This window comes from Pleurodeles waltl, chromosome 6 (genome assembly GCF_031143425.1).
Source record: "Pleurodeles waltl isolate 20211129_DDA chromosome 6, aPleWal1.hap1.20221129, whole genome shotgun sequence".
NCBI lineage: Eukaryota > Metazoa > Chordata > Amphibia > Caudata > Salamandridae > Pleurodeles > Pleurodeles waltl.
The window spans coordinates 190,094,594-190,115,487 of NC_090445.1; the positions used below are offsets into that span (position 1 = coordinate 190,094,594).

The window sequence follows — 20,894 nt, forward strand, 5'->3', positions numbered from 1 at the left end:
GGACATGTGCTTTCACGGGGCGACTCATCCAGTCTGGGCACCAGTCCCACCCAGTACCAGTAGAGAACTGCATCTACTTGTGAAGATGTGTCTTTGCACTCCCCAGGATGGCACAGTGGGCAACCCACCCACTGTAGAGACTTGAGAGACTGTGGCTTTGCACTCCCCAGGATGGAACAGTGGGCAAGCCACCCACTGTAGAGACTTGAGAGACTGTGGCTTTGCACTCCCCAGGATGGCACAGTGGGCAACCCACCCACTGTAGAGACTTGAGAGACTGTGGCTTTGCACTCCCCAGGATGTAACAGTGGGCAAGCCACCCACTGTAGAGACTTGAGCGACTGTGGCTTTGCACTCCCCAGGATACATCAATGGGCATGGAGCCCCGTCGTGGATCTGGCCTCGCATTCATCTGGCTGAGGTGCCCCCCCTTCCCTTACCCCTGAGGTGCCTGTATTGTTTCTATCTGATGCCCTGGCAGTGTTCTCTCGGATTTTGGTCAGGTATCTATTGTGGGCGTCGTCCATGCATTTTTGGACTGTTGGTGTAAGGACATTGTTGTGTACATATCTACACTACTTCTTGTATTGTACATTTATTTTTGACAGATTTCGTGATATATATATCCGCATATTTTTTAATGAGTAGTATATTGGCACAATACAAAGTTTGACCGCTATTCGCTTTGTCTTTGCATTCTTCCGGGGGGATTGTGGGTTGTTACTGTGATTTTTGCGAATGCATTGGTGTGTATGTTGTAATATGCGAGGGTGGGGGTGGGGGTGTTTGGTGGGTGTCCCCGTAACTTTTGCTTCTCCCCTCCCCGTGTCGTAGGAGCTGTACTCACAGGTATGTTCTGCGCCTACGTTGCTGTTGGTCATAGATGGGCAAGAATGCAAGGGCAGGGAGTATTTGTAGTTCCGGCTCCATGGTGTCCTCGTTCCTCGTGGGATGTGTTGAGGTGAGCGTTTTCCCATAGCACAAGCTGTTTCCGCTGTGTTTTTATCCACGGTGAATCCGCCCCGGAAAAGGTGGCGGATTGGTGTGTTGTGATAGTGTGGGCGGTACATTGTCTTTCACCTGTCTGTTGGCGGTAACCGCCGCGCTGTTTGTCTGTACCGCCGTGGCGGGTGGTGTGCTAAAGTGGCTGTCTTAGTTGGCGGTTTCCGCCAGGGTCGTAATTCCCTTTTTTTGTCCGCCAGCCTGTTTGCGGTATTACCGCAGCTTTAACACCGTCCGCCAGGGTTGTAATGACCACCTCAGTCTCCCACACAATGGGTGATTCTGCCGCTCAAAATCCAGTAGACTCATTAGAATAATGAGAGCATACGTGACAGTGCCATACTACACAACACTGTAATATCTAGGGGCATACCCCTCACCGTGTCAGATTCTGAGTGGCTAAACATGAACAGCCATTCCCACCACCTCAACCTGTACATGGATCAAGAGCAGCAGAAGGCAGAGAACAATGTGCATAGATTACACATAATTATTTTTAAGGCAAGTAAGGAAGAAAAACTAAGGCCCTCATTACAACCATGGCGGTCAGTGTTAAAACGGCAGTAATACCGCCAACAGGCCGGAGGAAAGAAAAATGGAATTACGACCACGGCAGAAACTGCCAACATAGACAGCCACTTTAACACTCCGACCGCCACGGTGGTACAAACAAACAGCACGGCGGTAACCGCCAACAGACAGGCGGAAAACAGTGTACCGCCCACCCTATCACAAGACGGCAATCCGCCACCTTTTCCGGGGCGGATCCAACGCGAATAAAAACACAGCGGAAACAGTACACAGAAGGGGAAATCACTCACCTCTCCACACCCCCCTGAGGAACCAGGACGCCATGGAGCCAGAACAGCAGATCCTGCCGGCGATGGTCTTCCTTCTCCTCTATCAGGAGCTCCAGAGACGGCGGCGACGACCACGGTGAGTACTGCACCTACAACACAGGGGAGGGGGGAGGGAAAAGAGAGTGACACACACACACGCAACACGCAACACCCCCACCCCCACCCTCACCCACAACACCATACACACAATGACATGCTGCAACATTACATATACATCCCCACCCCCCCTTGAATAACGCAAGGACAAAAGAAATTGATTTGACCGATTGTAATCAATAAAAATCCAGTAGTCAAAACTCTAAATACAGTATACACAATTATGTACACCAACTACACAAGTCCGGATAGTGCGCCAATCATTGTCCGTGGACCACTGGGCCCAAAATGCATGGGCAAAGCACACGCTAGATACCTGACTCCAAACGGAGAGAACACTGGAGGGGCATCAGATGGAAAATAAACAGGCACCTCAGGGGGAGGTGAGGCACCTCAGCCTGATGAACGCACGACACCACTGCTCCACGAGGGGGCTCCATGCCCACTGATGTATCCTGTGGAGTGCAAAGCCACAGTCTCTCAAGTCTCTCCAGTGGGTGGGTTGCCCACTGCTTTATCCTGGGGAGTGCAAAGCCACAGTCTCACAAGTCTTTTCAGTGGGTGGGTTGCCCACTGCTTTATCCTGGGGAGTGCAAAGCCACAGTCTCTTAAGTCTTTTCAGTGGGTGGGTTGCCCACTGCTTTATCCTGGGGAGTGCAAAGCCACAGTCTCTCAAGTCTCTCAAGTGGGTGGTTTGCCCACTGCTTTATCCTGGAGAGTGCAAAGCCACAGTCTCTCAAGTCTTTTCAGTGGGTGGGTTGCCCACTGCTTTATCCTGGGGAGTGCAAAGCCAGAGTCTCTCAAGTCTCTCAAGTGGGTGGGTTGCCCACTGCTTTATCCTGGGGAGTGCAAAGCCACAGTCTCTCAAGTCTTTTCAGTGGGTGGGTTGCCCACTGCTTTATCGTGGGGAGTGCCAAGCCACAGTCTTCCAAGTCTCTCAAGTGGGTGGGTGCCCACTGCTTTATCCTGGGGAGTGCCAAGCCACAGTCTCTCAAGTCTCTCAAGTGGGTGGTTTGCCCACTGCTTTATCCTGGGGAGTGCAAAGCCACAGTATCACAAGTGGATGCCTTTCTCCACTGGTTCTGGAGGGGGCTTTGTGCCCAGAGTGCTTCATCCTGCCAAGGTCAGAGGTAGTGGATGTTTTACTCCACTGGTTCTGGAGGGGGCTTTGTGCCCAGAGTGCTTCTTCCTGCCAAGGACAGAGGTAGTGGATGTGATACTCCACTGGTTCTGGAGGGGGCTTCGTGCCCAGAGTGCTTCATCTAAGGAATGAACACTGAGGATGGCAGCCATGTCTGCGGTGGTGCCACTGGCTCGGGGCCGCTGGCGGTGCTTGCGGCGGTGTCAGTCGCGGCGGTGTCAGTAGCGGCGGTGCTGGCTGCGGGCTCTGTGGTGGCGGTGCTGGCTGCGGGCTCTGTGGCGGCAGGGCTGGCTGCGGGCTCTGTGGCAACAGTGCTGGCTGCGGGCTCTGTGGCAGCAGTGCTGGCTGCGGGCTCTGTGGAGGCAGTGCTGGCGGCGGGCTCTGTGGCGGTGCAGGTGGCGGTCTTCTCCGCCATACAGGTTGGCTGCCATTAGTGCTGAGGCAGGAGCCTGAAATGCTCTCTGTTGGGCTGCCTGGCCAGAATGAATGCCCTCCAGGTATGCATTTGTTTGTTGCAAATGCCTCTCGACATCCTGGATGGCATTCACAATGGTAGACTGCCCAACAGTGAGGGATCTCAGGAGGTCAATAGCCCTGGGACATATCTCTAACATCATAGGTGCCACTGATGGGACACATGTGGCCTTGGTACCCCCTGCAGGAGTGAACAGGTGTACAGAAACCGGATGAGCTACCATTCAATGAATGTGCAGATGGTGTGTTTGGCCGACCAGTACATCTCCCATGTGAATGCCAAATTTCCTGGCTCAGTGCATGACACCTACATTTTGAGGAATAGCAGCATCCCTTATGTGATGGGTCAACCCCAGAGGCACCGTGTGTGTCTAATAGGTGAGGACAAGGACCCTATACAGCGTGAATAGTTGTCTGGGTATGGGGTTGTCCCTACAGGTTAGTGTGTGTCTAACAGTTGTCCCTCGACATTTGCAGGCGACTCTGGTTACCTCAACCTGTCATGGCTATGGACCCCAGTGAGGAATCCGAGGACAAGGGCAGACGAACACTACAATGAGGCACATGGGCGAACTAGGAGGGTGATAGAAAGAACCTTCAGCCTCCTGAAGGCCAGGTTCCGGTCCCTCCATATGACAGGTGGTTCTCTCTACTACTCACCAAAGAAGGTGTGCCAGATTATCGTGGCCTGCTGTATGCTGCACAACCTGGCTTTGCGACGACAGGTGCCTTTTCTGCAGGAGGAGGGTCCAACTGGAGGTCTTGTGGCAGCTGTGGAGCCTGTGGACAGGGAAGAAGAGGAGGCAGAAGAAGAGGATGTTGACAACAGAAACAATGTTATCCAGCAATACTTCCAGTGAGACACAGGTAAGAAGATGTCACTGCCTCCCACATCTCATACTGTTGTTTGAGCTATCATAAGTCTGTCATTTTCACTCAGTGTATGGACCGTGACTTGTCACTTTGCCTTTCCATTTAACAGATATGGGTCCCACTTTGTGCACACTGCTATATTTTATCCAGCCATACAGCTATGTTTCATTGGTATGTGAACAATTAAATTGACATTGCTATATTCCATTGTTATTGCAATTACACATTTGTGAAAGCACAGACTGACTCCAGATTGTTTTGTGATTGAAGTGTGTTTATTTCTGTGCAAATAAGTGGAGGGGGTTGTAAAATGGGCAGGGGGGGTGGTGGAGGAATGTCCATGGCAGAGTCCACTCTATTTGTTTCACAGGTGCATTGTCCAAAGGGGCATAAGAAGTGGAGCAAGGGCAGTTGATGGGTGGACAGGGTGACAAAGTGGGACAGAAGGGTGACATTCAGGGTGGTCTCATTTCCTGGCGGGGGTCTTGGCAATGTTCTCTGTCTTGTTCCTGGATCTCAGGGACCGTTTGCGAGGTGGCTCTTCATCTGCAGGGGGTGGGGTGCTGGTGTTGTGGTCCTATGGTGGTGCCTCCTGTCCACTAGCGTCGGCGGAGGTGGAGGGCTGTTCATCATCCAGGCTAGTGTCAGGGGCTCCTTGTTGTGCCACAGTGTCCCTCCTGGTGTTGACAAGGTCCTGCAGCACCCCTGCAATGGTGACCAGGGTGGTGTTAATGGACTTGAGTTCCTCCCTGATCCCCAGATAGTGTTCCTCCTGCAGCCACTGGGTCCCCTGAAAGTTGGCCAGTACCGTTGCCATTGTCTCCTGGGAATGATGGTACGCTCCCATGATGTTTGAGAGGGCCTCGTAGAGAGTGTGTTCCCTGGGCCTGTCCTCCCCCTGTTGCACAGCAGTCCTCCCAGTTCCCGTTTTCCTGTTCTTCTGTCCCCTGAACTGTGTGCCCACTGCCACTGCCCACAGGTCCCTGATTTTCTTGGGGTGGTGGGTTCGCCTGGGTTCCCTGTAGTGGTGGACACACTGCTGCTTGACGTGTCCTGGGGACAGAGGTATGGGCCCGCTGGGTGGGTGCTGTGGTGGTGTTTCCTGAGGGGGAGGCTCTGTGGTGGCTTGTGCCAGTGTCAGGGGCACCGACTGTCCCGAGGTCCCAGATGGGCCGGGCTGGTCATCTTGATCCAGTTGTGCAGAGCTGCTGTCATCACTGTGGGCCTCGTCTGTGGAGGGAGTAGATATGGCTGGAAGCTCCTGTCCGGTGACATTGGGTAGGGGTCCTGCAGGGGTGTAAAGGCATGATTATTGCATCTGTGTGTGCCATTGTGTGCAATGGGCGAGTGACCCTGTACTCCAGTGCTTGCATTCTTGTCTAGGTCCTTGTGTGATATTTGGTTTGGGGTCTGTGTGGGTATCTGTAGTGGACATGCTTTGGTGATGGGTGTCCATGCTTTGGTGATGTATGCAGGGCTTGGTGTTGGGATGGGTGGGTTGTGATAGCGGGACATATGTGAGGTGTTGGAGTGATAGGGGTGAGGGTGAGGGTGGGGGTATGTGATGGCATGCAGGTAGGGTGGGGGATATAATAGTTAAGATTTGACTTACCAGAGTCCTTTCCTCCTGCTACTCCTGCGAGGCCCTCAGGATGCAGTATTGCCAAGTCTTGCTCCTCCCATGTTGTTAGTTGTGGGGGAGGAGGTGGGGATCCACCGCCAGTCCTCTGTACTGCAATCTGGTGTCTGGAGACCACGGAACGCACATTCCCCCGTAGGTTGTTCCACCTCTTCCTGATGTCATCCCTAGTTCTTGGATGCTGTCCCACTGTGTTGACCCTGTCGAAAATTCTGCGCCATAGCTCCATCTTACTAGCAATGGAGGTGTGCTGCACCTGTGATCCGAATAGCTGTGGCTCTACCCGGACGATTTCCCCCACCATGACCCTGAGCTCCTCCTCAGAGAACCTGGGGTGTTGTTAGGGTGCCATGATGTGGTGTGGGTGATGTGTGAGGTTGTGTTGGTTGTGATGTGTGAGGGTTGTGTGTTGTTTGAGGTACGTGGATGTTGTGTGAGTGATGATGTTGTGTGTCTGTGGATGCTAGTGTTGTTTCTGGTGGTGTCTCTCTCGGGCCTTCTTTTGAAATTTTTGTAGTAAAGGTTTGTGGGTGATGTGGGTGTGTGCTTTATATTGGATTGGGTGTGTGGGAGTGGTGTGTGTATTTCGAATTGTCCAATGTGATTGTGTTTTGTAAATGTGTGTGTATTTTGAGCGTGGCGCTGTGTACCGCCAATGGAATACCGCGGTTGAAAGACCACCGCGTGGATTCGTGGGTCGTGATAGTGTGGGCGTATTCCTGTTGGCGTGACGGTGTTGGTTTTGTTATCGCCAGTTTATCACTGACCTTTGGTGTGGCGGACTTGTGTGGGTATCTGGATTATGGCGGACTCCGAGCTGTGGGTCATAATAGTGGTGGCGGAATTCCGCCACCACAGTGGTGTGTTGCCGGTCTTCTGCACGGCGGTAAGCAGGATTTACAGCCAATGTTGTAATGAGGGCCCAAGTTAGGATTGTGTTTGTTCATGTTTGTGTTTAATACCTTGACTCCAGGTAAAATATATTTTCTTGTCAGATCACAATTTGAAATGCACATTCTGTGCCAACATACAACCCTGTCCCAACAACTTTTTTCTCTCATGCACTCCACTCAGCTGTTCACTGTGCTCTGCACTTTGCCTTGGTGAGCCCTACGAAGATTTACTTTGTCTGCAACTACAATGCCTATTTCGTATCTCAAAGTCACTAATACTACTGAGGCTGGAGAGCTCCTAACTTTCCCCTTCACATACGTCACTGTTCACTGCTGTCTGCATATGTACATTCGTATTAGTGACTTGCACTAAACTAAACTAAACCTCGTGCTACATCTCCACCACAATGTGCCATCTCAACTTGCATGGTGAGAGTGCAAAGAGACAATGTAGCAATTGCCTTTAGAACGCAATCAACAGATCTGGTAAAACCATCCAATCTGCCCATTAGTTGGTGATGGCACAGTCAGTATGTTACATCTTGTTGCATGGCTGTGCATAGTTCCTTTATTGCATTTGTCAGCTCCTTGTAGTTTTCAACAGCTACTTTTTGCCCCTCCTCAACTGTAGCGTTCAGCTGCTTGATGCCATCTTTAATGTCACATGTTTTTTTTAAGTGACACCAACTGTGTTTTTAGTGACTTAATATTCGTGCATTGCAGGCCCTGCACCACTAACATTGATGCCTCCAGACCACCAAATACATCTGGACTGTCAACTTCCTCAGAATCACATCTTACTACAATTCTACGCCTTCTGAGGGCATTGTTTCTGCGCCTAATAAGGGACTTACTGCTTTGTTAGGATCTCGAGTCAGATGGAGGTGTGGACATGTCTGTTGTGACACTATCATCTTCTTCGACAAAATCGGGAGGGAAGACACTGTTGTTCTGTATCTGGGTGTTGCAGGTGTTGTAGGCACAATGTTTTCAGGCTGTATCTCTGGCTGAGTGGCATGATTTTCCACTTGTTCAGTTTCTCCTACAATTGTTGCAGGAAATTCTGTGGGATATACGATAAATAGTTTAGTTCAATATACGTTTTGTGATATATCATTGTGTAAATATCTATTACTTAAATGGTGTTTATTCATGTCATTTGTTATGTCATTTCAGATGGGAATACAAAATGCTTTATTTTTGGACTGTATTTACTGCAATGGAAATGGAACTTTGAATCCCATAATACATAGGTGAGCTCAGGATAAAATGTGGCCTGGAGTGCTTTTTGTTTGTAGGTCACTGAGATTTACTAATTGTTTAACTTTATATCTAATACATGTTTGTATGTAGCCCAATACCGTTCTGTTAGAAATAACAGGATCTACAAGGCATACGTTTAGGAGCAAGGTTTAACAGGTGTAGCACGGTAGTCATCCCAAACATAAATGCCCAATGTATAACCTTACATCATCAGGCTCAAAATTCTAGAATATTATTAACAGTCTATGACCACAGTGACTTTAAAGGAACACATGCATGGCATGGAGGTGGACAATTAAAGAAATATAGCACATTTCCCTCTTGTAAAACAAAAGACAAATATAAACAACAATAACAAAGATGGAACAAAATAATACACAAAAACTCTGCACAGGGTGAAGGACTATACAAAGTCTCCAAACTTGGTGGGAGGATGTCTTACACGATGATCAACTTTGACATGTGAAGATATCGAATCATCATTCCTAGAAACCACAGAACCCCTGTCTTCAACCACTGCCCTTTAGTCCCCTTACTCATCAACAAGGGCATATGGTCACTACACCTGTGCATGAAAAAACTTCCACCAGTTCTCACCAATGTCCCTCCTGCTCTTGATCAGAATTCTCTTAGCCACCTTTTCCACGCTTTGCCAGTGTTCTCACATTCAGGACCTTACCACCCTGAGTCACAACACTCTTGTTGCACCCCTTAATAATCTTCATGGCTTTATCAAATTTGGGTGTACCTTTGGTTACAAACACTGGCTTCTGCACCCTCACCCAGTCACCAGTTGCAAAAGATGGAACTTTGTCTCTCCACACAGCATCATAAGCCTCCTTAGCTTTATCCTATTTCCTCCTCGCTCTCTCCCCAATTTCCTCTACACTCTTCTCCTCCTGACCCTTGCATTATTAATTTTTGCACCACCACGGAATCAGTTTCGACACAGGAAGCCTTCCCGTCAACAACCAAAAAGAGCTCACCTCTGTGGTACTCTGGGCTGTGATGCGATACTACAACATTTTCTCTCTCAATCTGTTGCTCAAATTTCAACCAAAACCATAGGCCCACACATTACTCTCTTGTAACACATGATTGATGCTTTCAACCTGTCCGTTGTCTTAGGGTTCATACAATGCTGTGGTAACATGCCAAATATTGCTATACTTGGGAAAACTCTGCATTTCATTAGACATCAGTTGTACTCCATTGTCTGATATTAACACCTCTGGATAACCTTCCCTTGCAAAGACCTCCTTGAAGAACTCAACATTGGCACTTGAAGTAGCATGAGACACCAATTTCACTTCTGGCCCCTTTGGATAATAGTCCACAAGAACCGATGCAAAACAAGCCTCACAAGACAGAGCATACCATTTCTCACTATTTGCACAAACATCACACTCTCTCACTACCTTCTCGCCATCCTTTCAAGTCCTGGCCACCAAAAACATGTATGGATAAGTCTTTTTCTGGATGACATTCCCAGATGCCCTTCATTTGCCAACCATAAAATTATAGCATGCATGTCTTCAGGTGGAATACACTTTCCATTTTTAAAAATGAAATCACCTTCAACTTCCAATTCTTCAGCTACTTTCCAAAAAGGCATAATCTCCATTGGCACAGTGCTTTTGTTAGACCATTCTTCCATCATTTTTTTCCTCACAGACTGCAACAACATGTCACTCTCCTCGCAGTCCCTCCATTTCTCCTTTTTACTACCTTTGAAGTTGTCTGCAACATACTCTGACACCGTGGCAACCACCTCAACTCTCACATATTCAAGACTATTTTTGTGGTTCGCATGAGGCAAATGTGATAAACAGTTGGGCATAACATTATTTTTGCCTGACGCATGCTCAATTGTGAAACAATATTCATGTCATCTTGACTCCAATCTTGCAATACGCGTGGTGGCATTCCAACCACCTGCTGGAAAGAGAATTCCAACCAAGAGTTTATGGTCTGTTTTAAGCACACAGAGTGACCCCTAAATGTAATTACAAAAATTCTCAATTCCCCATATACATGGCAATAACTCTATTTTAATTACTACATACCTTCTCTCTGCATCAGTGAGCATGGAAGAAGCAAATGTCAAATTCCATAGTTCATTACTACACCTCTGGGATAACCCCACTCCCCCTCAATACCATACATGCTAGCATATACCATGACATTCTACTGTCATGTGAAAAGATTTTAACATAGGTGCTCTAGCAATTTTGTCTTTTTCTGTTACAATTCAGTTCATACAAATTCAGCATTTTTCAATGTGAGCTCTCTAAGAGGCTCCATATTTGTAGCAAAGTCCTTTAGGAATTTGCTACAACATTCACAGAACCCTGCAAACCATAGCACTTTTTCATGATTATCGAGGACAGGAGCTTTGATGATAGCATCCACCAATTACTTCTTTGGTACCACTCCCTCCCCTGACACCGTGTGTCCCAGATACACCACTGATTTCAGAAAAAATGACACTCCTTATCTTTCAAAGTTAACCCATTCTTTTTCAGCACTTTGCAAAACTTTCTAAGATGTTCCATATGTTCTTTTTCATCTCTAGAAAAGATACCTACAGCATCCTGGAAACATTTAACAAATTTCTCAATGTCCTTGAATAGATGAAACATAGCTCTTTGAAACACAGATGCCACAGAGGCTAACCCAAGTGGCATCCTCTTGAATTGGAAAAGCTCCTGTGGGGTATAAAATGCTGGCAGATGGTAAGAGTCTTCAGTCAATTCTATCTGACACTGACCTCAAATCTAGGGTGGAGAAAATCTTCGCTCCATCAAGCATGCACACTGCCTCAATTATATTGGGTAGAGGGTGACAATCTACAAAAATATTGGCATTAACAGCCCATAGGTCCACTCACAGCCTCAAAGAATTAGCTGCGTAGTGGGCCAGAAAAACTGAAGACACCCTCTCAGACAATTCAGTTTCTTCTATGACTCCATCATTCACCATCTCCAATAACATTTCCTTCAACTCTTCTCTTACATTTATTGGCATATTTCTATGTTTTTGCATCACCAGTTTGGCATTTGTTTTTACTCAGATTTTATGAGAATACCGTTCTAGTTTCCCAAATACTTCTCAGTAAATACCTTTGGAAACTGAGATGTGATACCCTCTTTCTCATCTTAATTCTCAACCACTAGAATTGGCTCACAGCTTCTGTGATTCAGTATTATTCCCAACTTCCATTGATCTCTCCATCCCAACAAATTCACACCCTTAGGTGCAACAGACAATTTTATCCTCGCACATCTCCCTGTATATTCTATATTGACTTCAATGTGTCTCACAATGTCTATTGCAGTCCCGTCCAAGCTCTCTGCCGTGATATCAGATGCTTTCATATCCTCCACACTTCACACCCTTTTGAACTTTTCTATAAAATACTCACAGGTAATGATGGCCAGGGAGACCCAGAATCAGCCATTCGCTCAAGCTCTTCACCCCTTATACTCACTTTACATTTGGGAGGACTTTTTACTCCAGCACTCTATTCCTCCTCTACTGTACCCATAAGAGATAACATCACACATATGCCAGACTCACTATCCATACCATACTTGCACCCACAATCACATTTCCCTTTCCCTGGAAGTTTGACTTCATTCACATATGAGACTTTAGTTTCCACAATAGTACTGTTCTTCAAATCCTTGCACACATGAGAAACATGTCCAGTTCTACCACATTTTTACACTCCTTCCCCATTGCAGGATAATGAGTTGAAGATGCAGAATGGCTTGTACTCCCGCAATGGTAAGATGCAAGCTTGTCAAATTATTTCCCTTGCTGATTACTACGGGAGTTGCTACCAGCTAACGCACATACATTTTGACATTCATCCTTATTCACTCTATCAGTACCATGTACAGATTTCATCAACTACTCAGATTGTTTAAGAGCCTTGGCAGCGGTAATGACATCTTTTAGTTTAGGATCTCCTATTCCCCACAGCTGTTCTTGAACTTTTCCACTTTTCACATGAACAATTACCTGATCTGTAATCATCTTGTTTGACATCACACCAAATCTACAGTGCAAAGGAAGTCCTCGCAATGCAGTAAGAAACTCATCAAACGTTACATCATTTTTCTGAGCCCTAGTATAAAACCTGAACCTATTGAGAGCCACACCTGAAGTGGGCTTGAACTTATTTAAATTCTCATCAAGGCTTCTTGAAACACTTCCTCATCTTCCTGGTCTTCCTGAGTTACTACTTGTCGTAAGGTTCAGAAAACAACTTATCCCTCTGAACCCAAACAATGCAGCCAAATGTTTTTTTACGCTCCTAGGACACATCATCACCGTCAACTGCCTTCATACAAGTTAACAATTCCTCCTTCTAACGCATAGAAGGAATAGGTGTATCACATTTTTGTTGAAGAAATTTAGCTGGTGGACCGAATTGCATTATTATATATATATATATATGTATATATATATATATATACATATATATATACATATATATACAGTAAGTAGTTATAGGTAGGACCAAGTTTCCACAGCAAAAGTGTTTTTTGACCTGCTTACACCTTTAATGGCATTTGACGGAGCTTCACAAAAATTTTCAAAAAAATGTACCGATAACTCTTGTTGCGCATATAAAGTTTTGGGGTGATCTGTCAAGCGGGGGCCAAGAAAAAGGAGGAGGGGGGAGCAAAAAAGTGCATTTCCCATGCTAATTCCTGTAGGAGATTTGAACACAACTACAGCCTGAACTGTTGGACATATTGACACCAAATTTGGCAGAAAGCTAGATTTTTATTCAGTAGTTGTTGAGAAATTTAAGGAAATCCAAATGTGTATGTCTAGGGCCATGGTTCCTCTGTGATGACTTCCCAAAGAACAACAAGCTTGTGCAGGGAAATGCAGAGCTCTGATTGGCTGCCAACACTCCAACCAGGAAGTGTTGGCAGCCAATCTGAGACTCTGCTCCAGCAGAGTCTCAAAAATAAATGTAAACAAAAATGAAAAGGGATCAGGGCACCTTTACCTTACTCCACTAGCTTTGGTGCAGTGGTCCCCTAGGGACACCCCCAGGGATAAGAAGCATTTTTGTTTTTTTAAATTGTGCTAAAATTTGCGATTATTCGCAAATTTCAGTGAGGTTTTTTAAAAGAAAAAGCAAGCGTGGTCTCCGATACTTGCTTGCTTGCCCTGGGTGGGCCAGGTCCAGGCGGCATTTGGGGTGAAAAAAAGAAGTGGACGCAATGGCCTTCCCAGGGCTTTTCAAAGCCCCGGGACCGCCACCTTGGCAGGATACTGTTAACTATGAATGCAGCTGAGCCTGCTGGGCCCGTCCATGCCCCAGGGACTGCCACCTCCCCAGAGCAAACAGTTTTTAATGAATGTGGGGGGACCGCCACCTCCTTGGGGCAATAAGTATCATATATGGAGTGGCTGCCTGGCACCCCCCTCCGCTCCCTGGGACAACCACCTCCCAGGGACTTGAAGGAAATAGCATGCAGGGGCATGTTGCCTCCCCCATGGACCACCACCTCTCTGGGGCAAAATATTCTACTTATAAAAGAGGGGTCCTGCAGACACCCTGGGCCCTGGGGACCGCCACCTTCCTGGGGCGACTAAATTAAATAAGGAGGGGGTCCATCGCAGACCCCCAGCCCGGGGACCACCAGCTCACTGGGGCAAATTGTAAACGCTTCCTGTGGTTTTGTGCGAGTAAATGCAGAACCAAACTTTGTTTTTTTTTATGAATTTCTATGTTTTTTAAATTTTATTCCCTAACTATAACATCCCTGTAACCTTTGTTTTTCAGTGAACCGGTTTGGTCCTCATACCATGGTTAAACACTGTCAGTTCCAGAGAAACACTATCCTTGTGAGGACCGGTCCGTTAGGAGGACAAGTCTCAGTAGTGTATTTAGGTAGTTTTGAGCAAGTGCATAAAAAAACTAAAAGTGCAGTTCGACAAAGTTTGATATCAGGCTGTCACAGGTGCTGGTGGTGTTGGTAACTAGCAAAACAAAAGTAAAATACAGTACTTTTTCTACCAGAGTGGTAATTAATGACCAAAAGTTCAAACCGCTTCTCTCACAATATTGTTAAGATAAATGCGCTTTGTGCTCCAAAAGATGCTTTGTTACTGTGACACATAAGGCATTTCAAAATGGCTGCCCCACACATAACGTGAGCATCCTCACGTGATAACAGTCTACAGAGTGTGATGAAGCCACAAAGACGGAGAAGTCACTCTGACGTGCACACAGCCAGGCAACAACAATGGAACACCCAAGACACGCGCAAAGCAGGGCACGCTGTTAGTTTCAAAAGATGTCCTCTGTCACTGTAAACGAGTCATACATACATTGTGCCTTTAACACTCCCAAAAATACTGCTTGCATGTTACCAATCCTCAAAAATGCACATTTCCAGAAGATGCTGTTAGTACCAACATCACAAATCCTCACTTCTGATCTTCATGCGCCATGCTCCGATGCATGTTTCTTTCCACGGTTCTGCTACGCTGTAGGTTTAAATGGAGAAAACACTGCCACTGTGCTGCCAAATAAGAAAGTGTTTGTCCAGCTTGTCGCCACTTGTTAGAAATGACAGGATCCATAAGGCATAAGTTTAGGAACTGCGCTTTATAGATGCAGCATACTACAGTGACCATAGTGGCTTTAAAGGAACACATGCATAACATGGAGCTAAACAATTAAAGAAATATAACACATTTTACCTTTGCTGGTACTGTGTGTGGCAGAGGTATCAATATCAGTGACCCCAACAACAGCTCCAGGCTGCACTGTGGCCTCAATCATATCCTCTGGAGGTCTAGGTGGTGGCTGAGTGGATGGCCCTCTGCCTGTTTTCCATGCCTCTGCAAGTCTGCCTGCCACCTTTTCTTTGGTTTGTGTAAAAAGATCGACCAGAGCTTGCATATTTCTCCAAATGAGTGCTGTGTTACACCAACTGCACTGATCTTTGCCTGGAGTGAGCTTTTACCAAACAGCTTATCATGGTGTTGGACACAGTAAGCACCTCAAGCTCTTTCTTGCTGAATTTCAGCTTTCTCTTGCACGCTCCTGCATCCTTGCCATTGTCATCAATGGCCATAGTGGTCAATATGCTCCAAACACATCTACACCCAACCTCACAGCTGCTCTGCTGCCACAGTCTGCCTTCTCCTATGGATCTGGGTTCTCAAAACAGCATGGGATGACTCACTTCCTCATTGTGATGTCATCATGCTGCTCCAGAAAGCGACATTTCCAATTTTGCGATTACCTATTTAGGATTTCCTATTTAGGGAATCTCTATTTGGTAATCACTAAATTACAATTGCAAATCCTAAGGAATTGCAAAATCAATATCACTTTCCATGATACATTGGAAATTGCAAATTCCAAATAGCTACTCTGTAAAAATCGCTATTTGGTAATTGCAATTCCCATTCTTGATACATATGCCCTGAACTCTATGCCAGGACCAGAGTCTTTTAATAATGCTAACTCTTTCTTTGCTGTTTATTAAAATGTAGTGACAGCAGCCAAACAAAACAGACTTTTTTATTATACTACATTTCCCCTAACCATAGCATGACATCAAATCATATGCAGTAATCCCAATATCTCTGCTTGTATAAATTGCAATGTCACCATATTGACGTCCTCTTTCTGTGCTGGTCTGCGCTAAGATAAGTACCTCTCTTTTTACTACTTTTTACTAAGGTGCTTTTGATTTCTGGTTTGTGCAATTTCTAATGTTTTATTAAAGACTTGTAAGCGTGCCCTCGGGTCTGCCTCTGCTTATTCAGCAGCCGATGGGGTGACGGGGGAGGCAGGAAGCGGAGCGCCAGGGCAACATGTTCTCTCTCTAGCTCTCTACCTATGCGCTACACGTGCTGCTGTCAAACCATAGTGGTATCAGGTTAGCAAACCACATTGCCTCACAAATGAGAGCCTGTACCTCTGTCATACTGATTGTTGTCACTCTTCCCCTACGCCCATGTTGGGCAAGTGTAAAAACGATCTGCAGGCTTTGTCTGAGGGGTCGACTGTTGTCTCACTCTACTGCTTGCCTCCGAGTGGCCTTGATGTAAATATATATTCGGGGTGGTCCCCCCATCAGTTACTTGTGCTCAGCATTTCAACAAATTAAGACTGAACACCGTTTTTATGAGGGTGAGCTCTATAATCCTACTGTGGAGGAAGGGAACCTCCTTATAGACATCCGTGTGGAGGCTTGTGACACTTTGGTCATGCAGTCGGTCTAGAAAGCTCCAGTGTCAGCCCATCAGTCATTCACGCAGTAGGCAATGGTACAGTCTTAGTTCTCCCGCCCCCCACCCCAGGACCGTGACAATGGCAGCTCACTTTAATACGACTTGTCCTCTGACCGGGTACTCCACTCTTTCTTTGCATATTCCATCTCGCCTGTCAGGTCCCTGTTACCATTAACTACCACGGTCACTCCATCACTGCCCCGACAGAACACTGTGGCCCCTATGGATGACATTGGGCCCACATATTGGCTTCTGCGTCATGGGCCCTACTTTCTGTCCTCCCTTAACTCCACTAGTGGCCTTCTCGTCCCCTCACTTCACACAACGACAAAGACGGCCCTGACTCAGACCTCCACCTCAAATGATGTTTCCATCCTAGTCACAAATGGGGTCTCTCGGACCCTCAGGATCAGATCTCTTCTGAATTCTACTGCCGCACCCCCCCCCTCAGCTCCTGGAATACTTGCGGGCTTCAAGCCTGATGTGACCATGCATTTCCCCTCGCACCAGACGCACCCTTCTATTGTGGCAGACCCGGTCCACGTCCACCTATGGTGTGCTTTGACAGGGCTGTTCATGCCCCCAGACCCCAATCCAACTGCCCTTGGACTGATGTACCAAGAAAGTATCAGTAAACCCTATTTTTGTCATCCTATTAAAGCACCCCCCCAAGCAAATACTTGAGATGGCGGTCCTCGCCACAAACACGGATAACCCGGGAGCTTCCAGTGCCCTTCCAAAATGGGCCCAGGGTGCTTTGGGCTTTCCACACAGTGAACAGTCTGCACTTCTGTAGTACATCGTCTCACTGAGTCAATCCGCAATGATCCCAGACTAGCGAGATTTACTACCACAGACTGAGACAGGCCCTGGGGCCTCCAAAAGGTTTCTGGCAACAAGTATGCTAAAGATTGGCCTCCCTTTAACGCATATGTATGGTCTATGCCAAATCCCATTTAAACATATCCAACAATGTTTTTTGTCAGGTCCGTTCATTTTGGAGGGCAACCTATCGGCTGGGCACACGTGGGAGATCCTCACTCCTCACATCTACCCAAAGCCGTGGCTAGGCCTGCCATGTGTGGGTCATCTGATATCCCGTCACATTGTGCAGAAGCCACTGCTGCTTCAGGAAAGGTTCCTACAGATCCCAGGTCAAATACAATATCGAAGGAAATTACCAAGGTAAGTCGAAATCCATATTTCGGGTTTAGGGAACAGGGCACACGATTTTCTCATTCTGTCTGATGGTTCCTTAATTGCCAATCAGAGAGTCCGAGTAGCGTGACTAAATAGCTGATAGAACTCACAGTTGAAAGGTTTATTTCCTCTCTGGGATCTTCTCTCTGTAAATATATGGAGGGTATGCTTTGACTGAAGGGATGCCTACTTTTCTATTAAGGTACTGTTTACATCACCAATATATTTTTCACTTGGTGTAGGTCAGTCCTTGGCACAATTTCTAGGTGCTACGTTTTGAACCCTCCTTCCCTAGTATTGTATCCTGATAGCAGAAGTTGTGCGGTTATGGTCCTGCAGTTGAAGGAATAAGCCCAACTTCTTTGACACCTGTATATAAGCCTCCATGTACAGAGAATATATTCTTGTTCTCTCTCGCAGCATACAGTTTCTGAAGTTTCAATCTGATTCACAGCACATGAGCTGCACACGGTCCAGTTGGACTTGGCTCCTCTTCACTGAGACTCAGTGTTCTTGTGAATATTGGCCAGTCTGGCAAGCTGGTGGGTTTGCTCTGGCCATCTCCCCAGCTCTCTCTACTTTACAGGGCACTTCAACACCAATGGTTTATTTTCTTCAACGGTGAGAAATTGACTTGGCATTGATCGATCAGATGCCAGATCAGAACTTTGCTAATGTTTTTGTTCCCTATGTGACTGTCTAGTATTAGGGTATGCTTTTCATTTTTTCAATCAGCCATCACTTTCCAATGTATGCAGGTGAGAGACCGCATACGGATTAATCTCCACCAGAGTTTGGTGAACCTCGCAGGATGTCCCCTCTCACTGAATTGCTCAGAGATGGTAGTCTCAGATATAATGAAACCTTGGTTTCTGCTTCTACGTGACACGTTCGGCGGAAGGTGGAGTTATCTTGCCTGTCTGTTCCTTGCCCACTCTGAGGGAGAGAGTCCCTGACCTTAATAATCAGGGTGATCGCTCTGGCCTTAGGGACGTTCACTTCTTACTTTAGAGATTCCAAAAAGAGAAGCTCCTTTTCATGGTTTTGCAAGTATCCCCAGGTACCTCGGGTCAGTGCTATTCAGATAGCCTGACACATGCATGTACTCCTAGGTGAGAGAATTTCCTCTCTGGGATTCGGACCCATGGGTCCTCTTTATGAGAGCCTTCCTGTGATTTCAGAACATCTCCTTGCGTTACACTTTGCTCCGTTCTTGTGTTCCTAAAAGTATTGGTATAGACTCTCCATTCTGAACACCAGAATGATATTCTTAATCCTCTAGGTTTGACTCACTCGGCACCCTATGCTTCTTAGAGATACTGCTTGGCCTGATTCCCATTCTTCTGGGTCCCCTTTTCAAGACTGGCAGGTCTGTTTCACCTGTCCTTACGCAATTCTGTCCGGATATCACAACCTGACATTTTTTAATAAACTCTCATTCGCATCAGAACTTTGGGTCTACCCACCCTCTGTCTAGCCAAGCCATAATCAGATTCTGTCCATGCTGGGATGCCTCACCCTGAAAGTTATGGTGACGCTGGGATGATGTACTGGTTTGGAGACCCCGTAAGGTACAAGTTCCCGTTGTCACCCACTTCCCGGCAAAATGGCAAAATGACATTCCAATGGACTTCTTACCTTCTGTGACTGCTTTTCGGTTGACATTTTCTATATATCATTTTCTTAAATTTAGGGGGAGTCCAGAAGCCTATTTTTCTTCTGACCAGTAGAGTGATATTGACCCTCCTCTTCTAACAGGGTTGTGCCTTCTGAGTAGGCAATTCTAGCTGCAGGTGGTATATGGAGATGGCATGGCAACTCTGTTTTATCCTGGAAGCAGGTTTTGTTTGCTGTAATTGACTATTCTGTTATGAGTTTGTTCCTACAGAGCAGGGTTGGTGGTTGAACCTTGGATGCCTCAGATTAGGTCTGCCTGGATGTGTTTTCCGTCACTATAGTTAGACACTTGGAGATGTTTTTTCTAGGTAGACTAATTTCTTTGGTTTTCCGGGTGATTAAGGTTTGCGCATGGTGCTAGGTCAGGAGAGATACGACCACAGTTCTAGAGAATCTCATCACTCCATTAAAGGAGTTCCTCTTTATGGTCCTTTATATGCTTCCTATCCAACCCTGCTGATGCCTTTACATGCTGGCGGAGAAGGCTGCACCCGAACGATATCACAAGATTTAAACCTTATTCATTCCAAGAGATTAGGACCTCATCCCTATAGTCTTAGTTCTCATCTTCATGATGCAGCGAGATGGTTTACTGATTCAGTTTTCAGAAGCCTTCACAACAAGTTGGTTTGATTGATGCCTCCTTTGGGCTACAACAGCTTTGAACAAGCATAAGCCGAAGCTTCCTGACATAGAATAAACATTTTCTACCTAATGCATCAAGAATTTAAAATTTTATTAAGGACTGGGAGGTGAGTATTATCCCACCAGCACTTGAATAATATTGGTTTATCACTCTGCAATTTGACTTTGTTTATGTTACCCACCTTCATGTAATATGGTATTCATATGTAGTGTTCTTATATTACATAACTTGAGTATTAGGTACTAGGGCATTTCTATGTGATTTTTTACCCTGCAAGGCAATGGATATTACGGAAGTGTTTTTCTCTTTTTCCCCAGATACTGATTCAATGCCTAAATAGATGGAGGAAATGAAGTTCCAGATTCGAGCTCTTCAAGACCCTGTTGGTCCTGTGGCTGTCTTTATTTCTGAAGTTTGTCCTTGACATTTTTTTGTGATGGAAGCGCTCCAATAATATCCAGTTAATGGAAGAAGGTTTTTCTGAAGTTCAATTAGCCGATGAGACAAAGAAAGAGGATGTCAATATGACGACATTGCAAATCATACAGAGCTGTTGGGATTGGTGCATGTAATTTGATATCATGCTATGGTTTTTGGGAAATGTAGTCTATTTAAAAAAAAGTCTGTTTTGATTGGCTGCTGTCGATACATGTCAATAAACAGCAAAGAACGAGTTAGCATAATCCTCGCCTCCGAGTCCTTAATTGAATTTAAAATTGTTGATGTGTTCACTAGAAAAAGGTTTTAGGGTCTGATTACCACTTTGGAGGAGGGTGTTAATCCGTCCCAAATGTGATGGATATACCACCAGCCGTATTACGAGTCCATTATATCCTATGGAACTCATAAT

At 46.2% G+C, this 20,894-nt stretch overlaps 1 long non-coding RNA gene across 2 annotated transcripts in view; it reads left to right on the forward strand.

Moving 5' to 3' along the window:
• The window catches only part of LOC138299505 (uncharacterized), a 242,379-nt gene extending 221,689 nt beyond the window's left edge, over window positions 1-20,690 (forward strand). The window contains exons 4-6 of one of the 2 annotated variants that reach the window (XR_011204762.1): window positions 8,155-8,231; window positions 17,508-17,706; window positions 20,362-20,690. This is a non-coding gene — a long non-coding RNA (uncharacterized lncRNA). The remainder of the gene's footprint in view (window positions 1-8,154; window positions 8,232-17,507; window positions 17,707-20,361) is intronic. The other variant, XR_011204763.1, reaches the window with a different exon arrangement.
• Window positions 20,691-20,894: the final 204 nt, after the last annotated feature.